This window comes from Aythya marila, assembly GCF_965140915.1.
Source record: "Aythya marila genome assembly, chromosome: Z".
In the NCBI taxonomy this organism is placed as follows: domain Eukaryota; kingdom Metazoa; phylum Chordata; class Aves; order Anseriformes; family Anatidae; genus Aythya; species Aythya marila.
Window position 1 is genome coordinate 79,899,841 of NC_139080.1, and position 16,664 is coordinate 79,916,504.

Below are 16,664 nucleotides of genomic sequence, written 5' to 3' on the forward strand. Positions count from 1 at the left end.
ACTCGTTATGTGAAATCCTGCAGAACCAGCCAGTTTAGCACAGATCACTTTCATCAGCTGCATAAACCAAGCCAGTGGTCTCTTCTGCCAGGGGGGCTGTGGGGCAGCCACCTCCAGCCCCGTGCTGTCATGCTTCCAGCAGCTCGGGGAACAGCTCTGAGACAGCAGGAAAGGAGCGGGACACAGGAGCTGGTGCAAGGACCTCCAGGGCTCTCTCAATGTAATTTCTACTCAAAGGATCTGGGTCATGGATCTTCACGTATTGCACAGAAATACAGCTTACTGAGAACAGAGCCATGAATCTGATATACTCATTCCCTTCCTTAAGAGTGCTTTTCTTAGTATTACATGTAGCAACAAAGGTAGCATTTAATTTAAGTATTATCAAAATTACAGAAAAACATCCTTATTCTTTATCTGTGTTATATCTATCCAGAAATATATTGACATAATTACTCACACTTGCTTTATAAGCAGGCCACCTTTGTTTTCTTGTAGAGGAAACACAGTAAAATAAATAAATGCAATACCCAGTTGTATCTTCTCCTATCCTAAACTGTTACTGAGTCCCATCTATATAATGTGGATCTCCCACTTTAAAGTTTTTAATGGGCAATATGCATATCATAACAGCTTCCCTTCCCTTGTATGGCTTGAATCCAAACCACCAGTTTCTTTCAATTAGTTTTCTTCTCACCTTGAAGATTTGTACAATTTTGATTCCAATAAACGCTTGCTGTGCTAGCAGTGTTATTGGGAGCGAGATGAAATATACCCAGTTTAAGATTGTTAGAGGATCAAGTAATAATTTAGTTCAGAAGAGACCTTTGGGGGTCCTCTCTGGCTCAACCTTCTGCTCACAGGCAGTTTGCACAGATCAGGGACTTGTCCAGAGAAGCCCCGAATATCACAAAAAATGAAAATCCAAAACTTCTCTGGGTGACCTGTTCCATGTTATTTTCCATGTGTTTATTGAATATCATACAGTATTTCAGAAAAAGCAGCTCCTCTCCACTGCTAGACTGAAGAAACTATGACAGGAAGTATGAAGTCTTTATTTTATTTTTTTTTCTGCTTATTATTTGCACTGCCCACCTCTATGAGATTTCCAACACCATAACTAAAACATTTGAAAACCGGACATGAAAACAAGAGATGTAAAGGGAAAGTTTACCAGTGCTGCTACACGCCGAATTAAAATCAAAGTGCAGCTCCCTGGAGAGAAGCACAGCACAGGAACCACCCTGGTGCCTTCAGCAGCAGCAGAAGATGCTGGAGGACGGTGACCTGACACGCTGCAGCTGCTCCTGAGCAGGCAGGAGACACCACAGCCCGGACTGACAGCCTGTGCTTTGGAGGGATGTGTGCTCTGCAAGTGCGACGTGTGACATGCTCCGTGAGTCTGACTCCCACGTTCAGCCACAGAAAACGCAGCAGAACTACGTGGAAGGTCTTTTTGCTATATTTTTTTTTGATTCCCTAACTTCCATTTGAATAAAATGTATTATTGGAGTGAGTACTGTAGGAGAGGGACGGTTTCAGACTGCGACATATAACAAACCTGTTCATGCATTTCAAGTTTTTCATGAAGCCAAATAGAAGGCTTCAACTTTAATGATTATTTTGAGGGGTGGGATGTTAAATTTAAAATCCTGTTCAACTGGGAAAAAAATAGCACGATAAAAACATCTATTTAGATTTATAGCTCCAAATTAAGTAATTAAGAAATAAGATTTGTTAAGGAAATTTACTGTTGAACTAAGGTATCTTACGCTTTTTTACCAAACTTAAAGAAAATTACTGACGATTACACGCAGAGGAAAAACATTCAAACTACATAAAAGTTATGAAAGTTAAAAAGGAACCAAAGAAAACCCCAAAAAGCAAGCGCACAGAAAAACCTCCAATGGTTACGCTCCTGAGAAGCTGTAATCCCCTGTAATGACTCCTCTCATCATACCATATGTCAGTTTTGGCAGCCGTTCCAGACAACCATTGTCAGTGCAGCTGATCTGACACGGGGGCTCGCTAGCCTCTACACCCCCCGCAGTCTGCAACCATTAAGAGGAATTTTCTTTTTATCATCTTCAAAGACATGTTTATGGGTTTTTAGTTTTTACATGGCTGAATGAAAGGAAGTGATTAAATGGCTCCAATGTGAAAATTTATCATAAAGGAACATCTTCAAAACCGCATTTTACGAGATGTAAGGACTTTATTACATAAGAACAGGACAGTAAGAATTCAGCACAAAATCCTTGCAAATTCTGTCCTCACAGAATTAAGTGGAAGTTTTGCTGTCAGCCTGGCCAAGATTTCATCTCTTGATTTTGCACTAAAATCTACCATGAGGGAAAATCCTGTAGATGAGCAATACACACCAAATCACAGACAAGTTCAATACAAACATCTGGTCTGATGGACAGAAATATATGTCAGACCCTGCAAATGTTGCAATCTTAGAAGACTAAGAAATTAATGAGCTTCATATGACGCTTTTATTTTGTTCTTGCATAGAAATATTATGCCAAGCTGAATTAAAAAAATATCTCAAATAATAACTTTTTTTCCAGCAACAAATCTAAATACATAGATGATGTATTTGTGTGTATGATGTCACACTGTTCAGATTCCCCTAAAATATAAAATGAATTATTTTATCAATAAAATAAATGACTAGTTCTGAAGTGTATCTATTGAGAAAATAAGAAGTAATCAGTACCGCAGTTAAGGTTTTTAAAGGAGGTGTGAGCAATTTTAGAGAAAGGAAATTTACATTCTAACAGGAGTTTCACTGCAATAACCCATCAAAGATCTTTTGCCACATTTTTGTCTTTGTCACACAGGAGAGTGATTTCCCTTTCCCCAAAGCAAAAAAGAGTCGTAAGTCACCATGAAAAATCTCTACTGATTCAGTGAACCTCTACAGACAAAGCTCTAAGCTGCCTTAGTCAGAATTATATTCTCCTATTATACCCCCTATATCTTTCAGCTTTAGAAAATACTAAATACTTTACACAAAAATTGAAGTTATAACCCAAAGAGTGTTTTTCCATGAAACTAAAAGACTAAGTTAAATGCAGTTGTCACAGCTCTCTCTATCCAAGCCTCTCAGTGTACTAAGGAGACTGAACCCATGTTAGCTCTGAGCAGAGGACCTTTGCAAACCCTTTATGGAACACTTGAAAATACGGGGACGTTGGAAGTCTGAAGAGGCAGCACACAAGTAGGGAGTATGTGTGTACGATGTATACATGTATGTACGTATGACGTGTGTGTATATATGTACCATTTCCCAGTATGAAAAGCAGTGTCTGCATATGAAGAAATAGGAACAAGAAAATTGGAAGAACATTTGCATTGTAGCTTACGGTGGTCTAAAGCTCATCTCTGTGAACACAGACTTATACGGTGTTTATGGAAATCTTGTTGTAGTACAACTGCCCCAATAAAGCTTGGCAATGGCATGAAGGTGAAAGGTCTCCGTAGTGAGGATCAGAATGCCATTGGTAAGGAAACAGATGAAAAGGATGACCTCCAAAGGTACTAAATTTAAGTTTAAACCATATGGTGAACAGCAAACTTGCAATTAATAGGATCTATTTGTAAAAAAAATCAAAGTTATTCATCTACAAAATAAATATGTAATAATAAAGAATGATCATGAGATCTTGAAAGCCAATGTAAATCTAAAATTTTACAAAATTTCAGTGAGAATAGGAAAACATTAATGACAAGAAAAAATGCACTGGCTAGATCTCACTTGAGCACTGTGAAAACTCCTACCATTCAGTCTACAAAACATTAATTTGAGCTGGAACAGAATTAGAGAAACACTACTTTGACAGAAGCAACTGTGGGAGAAGATCTGACCATGAAGCAGTGGTAGAGATCTAATCAGGCTTAGATGGCCATGTGAGTAACCAAGAGTAATGAAAGAATAACCAAGACTCTTTCCCTGATGTGAATTGGGAATACTACAGGAACTGATTTTAAGATTGAGTATTTTCGGATGGAATGTATTTTTTTTCATTCACATCTTTTACATTTACATTGAAGTTACATAACAAAACATCTGCATGAAATTAAAACAAAAATTAATATGACTGTTTTTCACATGCAGCCTCTTTTTTTTTTAACAGTATGCTCACCAATAAATTAAAAAATCAGCAGTTTAAATGAAAAGAAATAAATACTTCTATCTAACAGAAGTATTTGTTTCAGCTCCCACATTTTTGCAGTGAAGTGTAAAATGATATATTCCATCTCCACCAGATCTGCCATGTACCTGAAATGCTGGAAAAAAATGTCCAAGATGCTCATTCCTGTGTTCTCACACTATGCTATTTTGTAACAGTCTTGTGCAACATAGTCATGGACTTTTATGACCAAAATAACTTCAAATAAATTCCTAGCAAACAGAACTGTAAATATTGTTGTATTTCTTTTGACTTTGATCAAGCCACACTGAGTTATCACAGCTGAAAAGCTGCCCCAAAACATCAGTGTCAAAACCTGGTTCCAGTAGTGCACAATGGGCAAAAAGAAACAAAAGTCTGAGACAACTCAGATAAAGTGTTTTTTGGAATATTAAACCCAATCGCTTTTTCTTTCAAGGCAGTACTCAAATGAGATTGTTTCCCTTATGTATACCCTTTAATGATAAACATCAGTAAAAAACACCAAGTACCTTTAGAGGTGCTAATTTTCACACAATTTACAGGATCACAAAAAAAAGCATGTTTGGGAAGTAAAGTTCACATCGCAAACCAACAGCAACACAAGGAGCAGACACAGAATTAAGGAACTGCCAACCCAACAGCCAGCCCTTTCTACCACATCAGCTCTTTCTGAAACCGTACGTTGAGTGCACAATGCAAGTATTATTTCATCTTCAGAGGAGCTGCAAGATGCCAGTCGCCTGGCTTTATTGTTTAACCAAGCATTGCTGCAGCTTTGTACTTGTGTAACACACATAAATCTGTTCCTGCCTAATTCTGAACACCCAGAGTGTTGTGTACAGCAGTTTTCAAATCCATGCCACACACCTGCAGGTGATGAGGCTGGGTGATGAGACCACTGCATGAAAGCACTGTATTGAGGGGCTCATCGCCCACACGTGGGCCATGCAACATGCCTCCTGCTTTGACACAAGCCACTGAAAACAAATGTGCAAAAGCTGGCCAATACTGCCTTAAGGGGCATATAGCCAAATATAAAAAGACACTTGAGTGACCAAACTCACTCGAAGCTTAACTAGACCAAAGCTACTTGTTTGTTGTCATGGCCAAATACCACTGCAGGAGAGATGCAAGTAGGAGAAAAGGTCCCTGAAAAGTTCTGCTCAGTTCCCAGGACCCACACAAGAGCAAATTGGACCTAAATGAAACTGGAAAAGAGTAAAAAGCTTTTATGTTCAACAGCAGAGAAGTGTCAACCTTGATGCCACATTTCATCTACGATGCTGTGAGATGAAATCTCGTCATTTTAGGACAACTTGTGCAGGCCAGTGGAAGGTCTGACAGAACAAAAAGTTTTCTAGGCATATATTAACTTTAAGTATAGAAGAGGAAAAATAAATTTCAGAGAAATGGAATAGCTTAAAAAGAGTTAGGTTCCATAATCCTGAGGCTGTCCTTGTAATTTCAGTATAACTCTACAATATTTTCTGACATAATTATGGGAAAAATTATGCCTATGTTGAAAAAACAGTAAAACATTAATTCTGCTTCAGAAATGAGTATTTACTATATGATGGGTAAGTAAGCATGAGCAACAGCAAAAGTTCTTGCCATATAATCATGGTGAACTAATGTACTTGAGCTTGTACTGGAGTAAAATTCTTATAAATGATCCAAACTAGCATAATCAAGTATGTTTTCATTCTCTCCTTCACTCACACTGCCCCACCTCACTCCTTTTCTGGAAAACATTCACTCTTGAAGACACTGTCAACAGTAATGGTAAATACTACGTTATAACTGTGCAAAGGGTCTGTGGATGAATTGCCTTGAAGGAAAATAAAATAAATTCTTTCACTGACTAGAAATTTCACTATTTTGTTTCCATAAAAGCAAGTTGCAAGTATGAAATATAAAAGAGTAAAGTACACAAGTATCTTAAAATATGAAGGCTGTCATATAAAAAACAAAATGATCAGACACTTCTTTGGGCAGTTATGAAAAATCTGGTGCACTCCTGCTTCAAAGTATACCAAGGAATGATTTTGATTAGAAAATACTATCATATTCTATCCTTACAAATGATAAATTGGAAGAGATACTAAATGTCACGTACAACTCATCAGTGAAGGGGTTAAATGAAAAATTGTGTCATGGGAAAACTAAGAAGTTTGTTTTTCTGCAGTGGGCATTAAAAATGAATCTTATACTAAAATTAGATGACCGTACTCTGGTAGCAGAAGCTGGCCACATCTCCTCTTAGGTTAGGTTCTCCACGGAAGAACATCCAGCAGTGTGTGCACCAGCAGCAGCCTTGAGCTCTGAGCATTCTCTGGCCCTCTAACTGTTAATAATTTAATAAGCTAAGCCACCACCACCATCAAGCAATGCTAGTACAGTTTCTGGAAAATTAACCTCTTCCTTCACCACTCAAAATCCAGGCAGTTACTCCCCAGCCTATAAACATCAAAATCACTCTCATTTTTCAGAAACTCCCTTATTAACGTCTAATATTATGAAATCCATCTCACTGTATTTTTTCATATAGGTGCATACGAACTACACCCCCAGAAACTATACTTTCTCGGGTAAAAAAAATCCAAGTCAAGTTTGGTTCTTGTATTAAACACGAATGATCTGAAAGACACTTGATGTTCTCAATAAGGGTATGCATAAGAAAGCTGGAAGGAAGAAAATTTTTAATAGCTGCATCAGAGATCTTGGTTTTGAAACAATGGGAAATGTGCTTCCAGTGTTCCATACAATATTAAATAGGGCTAGGTCTCAGTCTAGCATTTCCATTTGTATTTTTTCTGGAACTCAGCGTACCACGTACTGGGTTTCTCTTCATTTGAAGGAGAAAGCAAAAGAAAACTCCAGAGAGCACACTGCTGCCACTGACAAGGACTTTGTGAAAATCTTTTGTTCCATGGGAGGAAAACAAACAAACAAAAAGAACAATGGCAACGTGTATCTTAAAATTGAAGAGGCATAGTCTTCTATCACAGTGTTTTTTAGAATTAAGTATTTTTCCTTTTTTAAAAACAATTTCCATAGTAAAACTAATCTAAATTGACAGCAATACTTGAGAACAGTAGCATGTAATTGAACAATGTTTTCCTTTAAAATTTGCTTCAATAAAACTGTACCAATAATTATTATAAACACAAATTGTATTTTACTATTAAATAACAGGCCTCACATGTCTGGATTAAGATGCCAATAACAGAAATATTCTCAAACAATCCTAATACATTATTTGAATCTGATGTTAAAATCCATATTTACTACTTCACTATATTTTTTCTGTTAAATTATTTTGCTGGTTTTTAATGAAATAAAATGCAGTTTTAGTGTGATCTCACTTTATTATAAAAATTCTGTGGTAATTCAAACTTAAGATAATGAAAGCTTGAACACAGTAGTTTTCCACAAATACAAATAAACTGCAATAAGAACCCAACAAACTTAACTGTTATAAAACTAGTGGAGTTATATCACATTGAAGTGGTATAAGTAGAGTCCTTTATGCCTCCACAGTACACAAGCTAATGTACAACCACATTTAGATAATATTAACAGGATTCCTGTCGACTAGATTCAGCTCTTTGGAAACTTTTAAGTTTAATACTGGATCTACAAACCACATGTGCTCCCCAGTCCAATTTTTTTAAGTGTTTTTAAAACAAAAAAGAACTCAATTACTCAAAAATTACTCAAACAGCAAAGTACTTATGACATTGTCTTCGGCCATGTGGTAGAAAAACTTTAGACAAAGATCCTGTGGGGTGTCAGATGCCTGGTACACATCTGATACCTCTCCTGGAGGAGGAGAGGGGGAGAAGGAAAGGGAGAGGGAGAGGCTATTTCTATAGAAGTACAGTATGAACAACTTGGAGACGAAATAGCTGAAAGCAGAGGCGCAGTAATTCGATCATGGCATTGTACCTCATCCTGTTTTTCGAGTGCCAGATGTTTACTTAATCTCTGAAATACCCAATTTAAAGATATTTTCTAACAGTTTGATACCAGTCATTCTGGATGTTGCCATTACTCACAGAAATGTTGAATTTCTTTTGACATCTTGCACTGTAACTCTCAATGCTGAGTGGCTCTTTTGCCTAAAAATATACAGTATAACTTTTTTTGCCTTTTATCAGTTCTGTCTTTACCATTTTTAATTTTATTTGCTACCTCTTTTTTTTTTTTTTTTTTTTTTTTTTTTTTTTTTTGTGAATAGCCTTGAAAAATCATCGATTTTAGTCATGGAACACTGTTTCTTGCATTGCTCCTCTCCTATAAAACAGCAGCTCCTCTTGTCCAAATCCACTGATCACAATTTATGACCAACTTCAGGCTTGTCCCACCTCTGCTCACATAATTTTACACCCTTTGAACTCAAATACCTGATTCGCTTTTCTACCATTCACTACCGAATAGGTGAAAACACTCGTTACCAAGAATAAAGCTTCATTTTATATACTTTCAATATGTAAAAAAGTTTAATCAGTATGTAATATATATATATGTGTGTGTGTATATATATATATATATGTGTGTGTGTGTATATATATATATATAATTCTAGTTACAAAACAAAGATCAGTGTTTTATACAGTTATTACTGCCCTTGTTTCTCTAAACCAAAACACAGGAATAGGACAGTTTTGGAGAAAGCACAGGAATTATTACACTGTTTGTGCAATTTAATTCTATCTTCAGTACCATTTATTTAAGGTTTCTGTGTCCTTTACCACTCTCACCATCCTTCTTGCTTGTGATGCAGTAGTATCCTTTTTTCAAAGCTGAGGTGAGCATTACTGCACACAGAAGCCAGATGACACCATAACACTCATTTTTCATAATGAGGTTACTAAATATTCCATGCTGTTTTCCACCCTGTTTATTATGCACATCTGACACAAGCTTATCTTCCTGTGCTATCATATATAATTTCAAACTAAGTACTTTTTCAAAGCTAAGGAATAAACTTCCTTCAATCACAGATTCACGAATACTGAAAACCAAATAAGCTGAAACCAAAATAAGCCATCAAAAACTGGCACTGCAAACAGGAGCCAGTTAAATACAAAGTGCTTGTGTCAGAAAAGCTGGTTAGTTTGAGCTCCGGATTTATACATCATGTGAACAACTAAATTGTGTTTCTCATAGATGGCATGTTGTGTCAAGGAAAATTATTTTTTTCTGATTTGTGTATATATTAACTTTTGCATTAGTTACATTAATATAGATTTGTTTATATATTAAGAAGGATTTCAACTTTTAGCAATAAACTTGCAAACCGTACTGTGACATGCTCACAATTAGAGAACTGCATTCAGGTCTGGAAATACTGGAATTTCCCAAGGATGGATCATTATAAAAAGTAACTGAGCCACTGAACCACACAGGTTATGCAGCAAGTGTTGATGATACTTAACATCCACCTGATGACACAGAATGTTTAAAGTGACTCCGCCTGTGGATACAGGCACAGGGAGATCTTTGATCACATCGGACTTACCAGTCTTACTGACAAGTGCATAACAAGATCCAATTGCTGGAGGTTAAAATTACATCGTTAGTATTAAAAGGTATTCAGCACTACATGCTGCTTTCCAGTCAGTTTGTGCACACTGGAGCTTGAGTTCCTCTGCTTCCTTCACTTGGCCCTCGGGAGGTCTGGACTGCTTGCACTGCCTCAACACGCTTTTAACACTTGCAACCCTGCGTTATAGCACCAATCACAATAAATTATCACCCCTAATGGCTTTTCTTGGTCACCTTTCAGAGCCCGGGAGCAATTAGGAACAAAGTTTGGCTTATGCATTTGTGGCTTCCTTTCTACTGAAGCAGGCGAGGCTGGCAGGTGATGTGGTCCTGAGGACGAGTGCTCCAGGTCACGCATGGATGCCTCTTCAGAGGCTTGCTAGGGCGGCTTGTTTATGAGTTCAAGTCACACAACTGTACATGAAGGGCTGGAAAGGAATTTTTCAGGACAGATGGCACAGACCAAGGGTATTTCTCATTATCTTCTGGAGCTCACAACAGGATTTGTCTGCTGAAGTACTGTGAGAATGTCTTACCTAGCCAATGCCCTTCAGCACTGCAAGTACCTTGGTCTCCTCTGTGCCCCATATTTTTACGTAACAGACAAGTCATGCAGTCTAGCTGATTTTTTTTTTTTAGCTTGACAGAGATCTTAGGTTAAACTTCATGGCCTGAGATAGACAGGAAGCCACATTAATCCTTTAATCTTCATTTCTGCTTTTAATTCTGTCTTGATCGGTTTTCTGGATCACAGCTATGCACTAACATATTACACAGAAGTCTCCACTGACCTACCAGAGCATAACCATTTTTCCACTGTTATAGGTTGCTATGACAGTTAGGAATTTTCTGGATTAGTCCTAATATATAAACAATGCAATATTTCATGGTTCAGGTTTCCTAACCCTCCTAATTCTATTGCAGGCTTCCAGTTTTTAATAAATCATTGATTTAGTTTTCTACTTTTGCCCACATAATCTTGAAAAACCACTTTCACTCATCCAATTTCCCCTTGAACCTAGCTTGCTTAAAGTTATGTTCCTTTATGTCTTACTCTTTAACAAAATTTTCCAAATTTCGACAGATATTTGTCTGAAGACCCTTTTACACTACACTGCTTAACCACCTTGGCTTACCTTTCCTTTCTGTTCAATGGCACACTGACTTCTAAGGAGCTGTTGGTGTTCTCTTAAGTAGCACCCAGGCCATGTTTCCAGTTTTCCCTTCCCTTCCCTTCTCTTCCCTTCCCTTCCCTTCCCTTCCCTTCCCTTCCCTTCCCTTCCCTTCCCTTCCCTTCCCTTCCCTTCCCTTCCCTTCCCTTCCCTTCCCTTCCCTTCCCTTCCCTTCCCTTCCCTTCCCTTCCCTTCCCTTCCCTTCCCTTCCCTTCCCTTCCCTTTTTTTCCTTTCCTAGCTTTTAACCTCAGGACCTCTCTGACTAACCAACTCATTTTATTGAAATTAAACTTCCTCTAAAGTTTAGTCTCCTTTGCTGCTTCTTGGTTCTGTATCTCCCTCAAGGATATTGAATTTAATTATATTGCAATTATTATTAACTTGGCAGCTCAGCTATACTGTCTTAAATTAACTTTAAAGTTTGCTATTTAATATTAAATTAAGAATGTGGGCTCTCCAACTACCTGAGAACTGAAAAAAAGTTCTTTAATGTGCTAAAAAGCATACCTCAAGTTTTGTGCTGTCCAACAACTGTAGTTCTTCCTAACTGAAGTCCCTTGTTACTATAGTTTAGACAGGTTTCACAGACTCTTCAGCTCTTGTAAACTCCGTATCCTTTTCTTGACGGGTGTTTGATTATGCAGTGTACTTAACCTCTTGCAGTAGGGGAAGAAAACCTGAAAACTGGCTTTAAATCCACCAGCTCACAATACCTTTGCAAAAGAATCAGTGAAGCTTAAATAAAATAAGCACTGCTAGAGGTTTTCTAGTGACTGCCACACCTCACTTTTCCCTTCTACACACCATATCTTAAAAAATGGCATACTCTGGCAATCTGCCTCTGGGGACTGACAAATTTCAGCCTTAAGGCTTTTTTAATTCTCAGTGAGATCCCACGCCTATTATTACTTATCATATGCACTTTAACAAAAAAGACTTGGCCAATTTGACTATGGCAGACATTATAAACAAAAAGCAGGAGATAATTCTTACCAGAAACAGTTTACTGTTTAAATAGGGGTAAGGGATCTAATAAATGGACAATTATGTCCAGTTTACAGATGAGGAACTGAGGCAGAGAAATTAAGTGATCCTCATATAGGAAGACTGCCTCAAAGCTGGGTATTTTTCTCAGTCCTCCTCAGTTTGTACCGATATAGGTGTTCATATATTTAACTACAAAATTACCCTTTATTTCTGAATTTGATGGGAGGGGATAAAAGGAAAATGCTGAAAGCCATCCTTCGATCTCAGTCCTTTGTGTGCTGAGTGTTTTAATGTTCTATGATAACCTTTTATAAAACTGGAGTCAAACTGGATGTCCTATATGTGCAAAGTTAGACATTTTTACAGGCTCTATTAAACAACAGATAATGGTCTGTGGTGGTTTTACAATGTCTTGCTAATATGCTGGGCCCATTGTGTAGGATAAATGAATGATAGAATCACAGAATCATTCATGTCAGAAAAGGCCTCTGAGATCATCTGGTGCAACCCTTAACCTAGCACTGCCAAGTCCACCATTCAACCATGTCTCTAAGCACCACCTCTGCGTGTTTCTTGAAGACCTCCAGGGATGGTGCCTCAGCCACTTCCCTGGGCAGCCCCTTCCAATGCCACACAACACCTTCAGTAAAGAAATTTCTCCTAATATCCAACCTAGACCTCCCCTCGTGAAATTTGAAGCCACTTCCCCCTATTTTATCATTTGGCCCTTGGGAGAAGAGCCTGATCCTCATCTCACTACAGCCTCATTTCAGGTAGCTGCAGAGAGCAATGAGGTCTCCCCTGAGCCTCCTCTTCTCCAGACCAAACACCCCCAGTTCCTCAGCCGCTCCTCATGGGACTTGAGTCCCAGGCCCTTCACCAGCTCCGTAGCCCTGCTCCGGACACGCTCAAGCACCTCGATGTCCTTCTTGTAGCGAGGGGCCCAAAGCTGAACACAGTACTCGAGGTGCGGCCTCACCAGAGCCGAGCACAGGGGGACGATCACCTCCCTGCTCCTGCTGTCTGCACTGCTCCTGACACAGCCAGGATGCCGCTGGCCTTCTCGGCCACCTGGGCACACTGCTGGCTGCTGTTCAGCCAACAATCAACAAATATCAGCCAACAAAATGCCAGGAAAAAAAAAAAAATGGAGTCATCAAGCAGAATGCCGGTATGCACGTGATACCTGAATGCAGGTGGTCAGTTTGCCATTCACCAGTAGTTCACAGAGAAAAGGAAAGGAGTTTAGTATACATAAGAATTAAAAACAACACATAGTGACAATTCAGTACCTTCCTTTATGGCTTTCAACATTAACTGTTTTGCCACAAGAAGAACTTAATAAAACTGATGCTCAGACTGCTTAAAAAGACCAGTGGCAATTTTAATTTCCTTTATTTTCTGCCTGGATTTATTTCCCCTGTCCTTTGATTAAATACATGTTAATTGTGCAATAACACTTGGTGGGTTTTATTTTGTATGCTTCCTGACAAATACATGTTTCTTAAAATACTAAATAACCTGGTTATGATACTTGAAAGCCTGATTGCTTATTACAACATGGAAAATCAGTCACACGCATGAACATACCAAAGGCACTGATTTTGAAAGCTGAAAATTACTGTATGGCTGGCTGTGCCAGCAATACTTTCACAGAGGGCTTTATTATAAATTTCTGCGCAGCCCAGGTATCCCAGAAGGGATGTGAATCAGCAGTTATGCAACACAAGTGTACATCCACAGGAAGTAGCTATTGTAAAATAAACAGCAATAGGACTTCACTCGCATTTTCAGGTTTTAGAGTTCTGCTTCACACTTGTAAATCTGGTACTATCAAACTATACAATGCATTTAATTTACACCTGCGTATTTATAACTAATCTATTTGATATCTTCATCTCTGTGCTGTAAAAACATTTATGAATATCAGCTTTTACAGGCATATAAATACCAATGTAGAGAGATTTCAATTTGCATCCTAAAGTCAGGTTAACTGTTTCTTCATTTAATGGCTGAAAAGCATACTTCAGCCCCACCAACGTAATTGAAATGTTTTGCCACTGCTTTTTTTCCTGCTGTACAGCAATAATTAGAGGAGTAATTGGAAGTTTATTTCCCTCTCCTGTGTAGTGAAAAGTTCAGAGTTTTGTTATTATTCGTTTAGGTCTTGCCTTAGCAAAGAGGAAAGAGACAGACTAAAGAAGGCCATATTGATAGAGGTTCATAAGGGACCAAAGAAACATCCTACTCATTGTTTACATCCCCTTAACAATGTGCCAACTTCTAAAGCTGAATGGAAAGCAGAAAAATCTGTTGTCTATCTTTGCTGTATTCATTAGGAAAAAAAAAAAAAAGAAGAAAAAAAGAAAAAAAAAAAACTTATTTCTCTACTCCTTCACAGCCTTAGAAAAAACAAACAAACAAAACCCCAAAGCTCAATTTGCATGTAAGACTTTGTTCATATCTTTCCAACTAAGTATTTAGAAACTGCACACAGCAGTTCTGCTTGGGATTCTCCTGCTGGCCTCAACATGTCAGGCTTGGCACTACTTACAACAGCACCATTTACTAAATATTGAGGTTCCTTTGACCTCCAGGATACAGAACTGATGGCAACTGCAACCTACAAATAATAAGGAAAAATGCAAGAATACAAATACATGTTCAAGTCTCTCTTGAGAATTGTTTTGCTCAGCCTCTTATGGTTTTGTAAAATCACTATTAAATAAATAATATAAATAATAAGAGTAATAGAATCACTATTAAAAAAGAAACTTGCTTCAATTCAGTTATTTTTTAGGCACAACTAACTTCTACTTGAATTTCTGGGAGAGAATTTACCTTCAGATTGCACTCATGATTAACTGAAGAGGTTAAAGCGACATTCAAACACGGTTTTTTTTGGATGAATAAAAGTTTGGATTTCTCTGTTATTACTGTGTTCCTATTCTACTCAGATGAAGTCTTCTAAATCTGCATAGAGATGTATGAAAGATTTTTTTTTAATGCTGCCGAGTGGAAAATATTTTCTCGTTTGTTTATTCTTTTTTTCCTGTACTGTACATGAAGATGAATATCCAGGGTATTAAAATAACTCAATCATTGTTTTAAAAAACAAACATGTACACCCTAGGGGAATAATCCTTCCTGAATTTCTTCCTTAGATCTATCTAGATCCAATTCTGAGAACTCTTTTTCTCCTACAGATGAGGGAGGAAGAGATGTACACGCTCCTGCTTCTTTATGTTTAGTTTTCTTTTTTATTTTTCCTTGATCTTTGGACTTGCTCAAGGGGAAGTTTGAAAGATAAATTAAAAAAATATACATTCTCTTATCAATGCCCTTGCTGGAAGATAAGGACAAATCACACTAATGTTGTGTTGTCTGTCACCTCCTCTTACTGTGACATGGTGAAATGTTGGACACTGAAGTTTCACTTGAAGGGAGACAATACAGGCTGATTGGGTGGTTTTTGGTATTCTCAGGAGGTAAGGGATCAGCATGCTTCCTCTGCGGCATTGGTATCTATTCAAAAGTCACAGGAGAAAGAGAAAAAAGGCAGTGCCTTCCGCTGGAGTGCCTTCCGCTGGAGTAATCCTGGCTGTGCTGCTTTCTAATAAGGACACTGGATACTGTGAAGAATAAACTGAAAGACTGTCAGCATGGCTAAGTGCTGGGTCCTGCACTTGGGGCACAACAACCCCACGCAACACTGCAGGGACCTGGGGGAAGAGTGGGTGGAAAGATGCCTGGTGGAGAAGGACCTGGGGTGTAAGTCGATAGCTGGCTGAACATGTGTGCTCAGGGGGCCAAGAAAGCCAACAGCATCCTGGCCAGTAGGACAAGGGAAGTGATTGTCCCTCTCTGCTTGGCTCTGGTGAGGCCACACCTCGAGTACTGCATCCAGTTTTGGGCCTCTCACTACAGGAAGGACATCGAGGCCCTGGAGTGTGTCCAGAGCAGGGCTACGGAGCTGGTGAAGGGCCTGGGACACAAGGCCTGTGAGGAGCGGCTGAGGGAGCTGGGGGTGTTTGGTCTGGAGAAGAGGAGGCTCAGGGCAGGACTCACTGCTCTTCACAACTACCTGAGAGGAAGCTGTGAGGAGCTGGGGGTCGGCCTCTTCTCGCAGATAACCTGCAATAGGAGTAGTGGGAATGGCCTCAAGTTGCACCAGGGGAGGTCTAGGTTGCATATTAGGAGAAATGTCTTCACTGAAAGGGTGGTGTGGCATTGGAAGGGGCTGCCCAGGGAAGTGGCTGAGGCACCATCCCTGGAGGTCTTCAAGAAACACGCAGAGGTGGTGCTTAGAGACATGGTTGAATGGTGGACTTGGCAGTGCTAGGTTAAGGGTTGCACCAGATGATCTTAGATATTCTTTCCAACCTAAATGATTCAGTGATTTAAATGCAATAAATTTCAGAAACACAGCAATTATATTTAATAGTAATCTTTCTGTTCTAAAATAGCACTGTTTATGATAACTATCAAGGTTTTCTTTGACAGGTGAGAAATACCTGACATTTTATTAGCAAAGGAGACATAAAATGGTTAAGCCATCAACAGAAATTAATCTACAATTCCAAAATAATTTTGCTACCATATCTAAACCACATACCAAACAGCAGTAGCTTGTTAAGCACTATCTCCTCATAATCAGCAAACAGAGTAACAGCTAAAACTCAAGGGTGTTAAGAACAGCAATACTCACAATCATCTTTACTTGGGCTTGTAACATTCTTTTCCCGTATCTGTATTAAGTCTATCCCTACAGTT

At 38.6% G+C, this 16,664-nt stretch overlaps 1 protein-coding gene across 10 annotated transcripts in view; it reads right to left on the reverse strand.

Moving 5' to 3' along the window:
• SSBP2 (single stranded DNA binding protein 2) overlaps positions 1–16,664 on the reverse strand; it is a 190,277-nt gene that overhangs the window by 104,549 nt on the left and 69,064 nt on the right. The window lies entirely within an intron of this gene.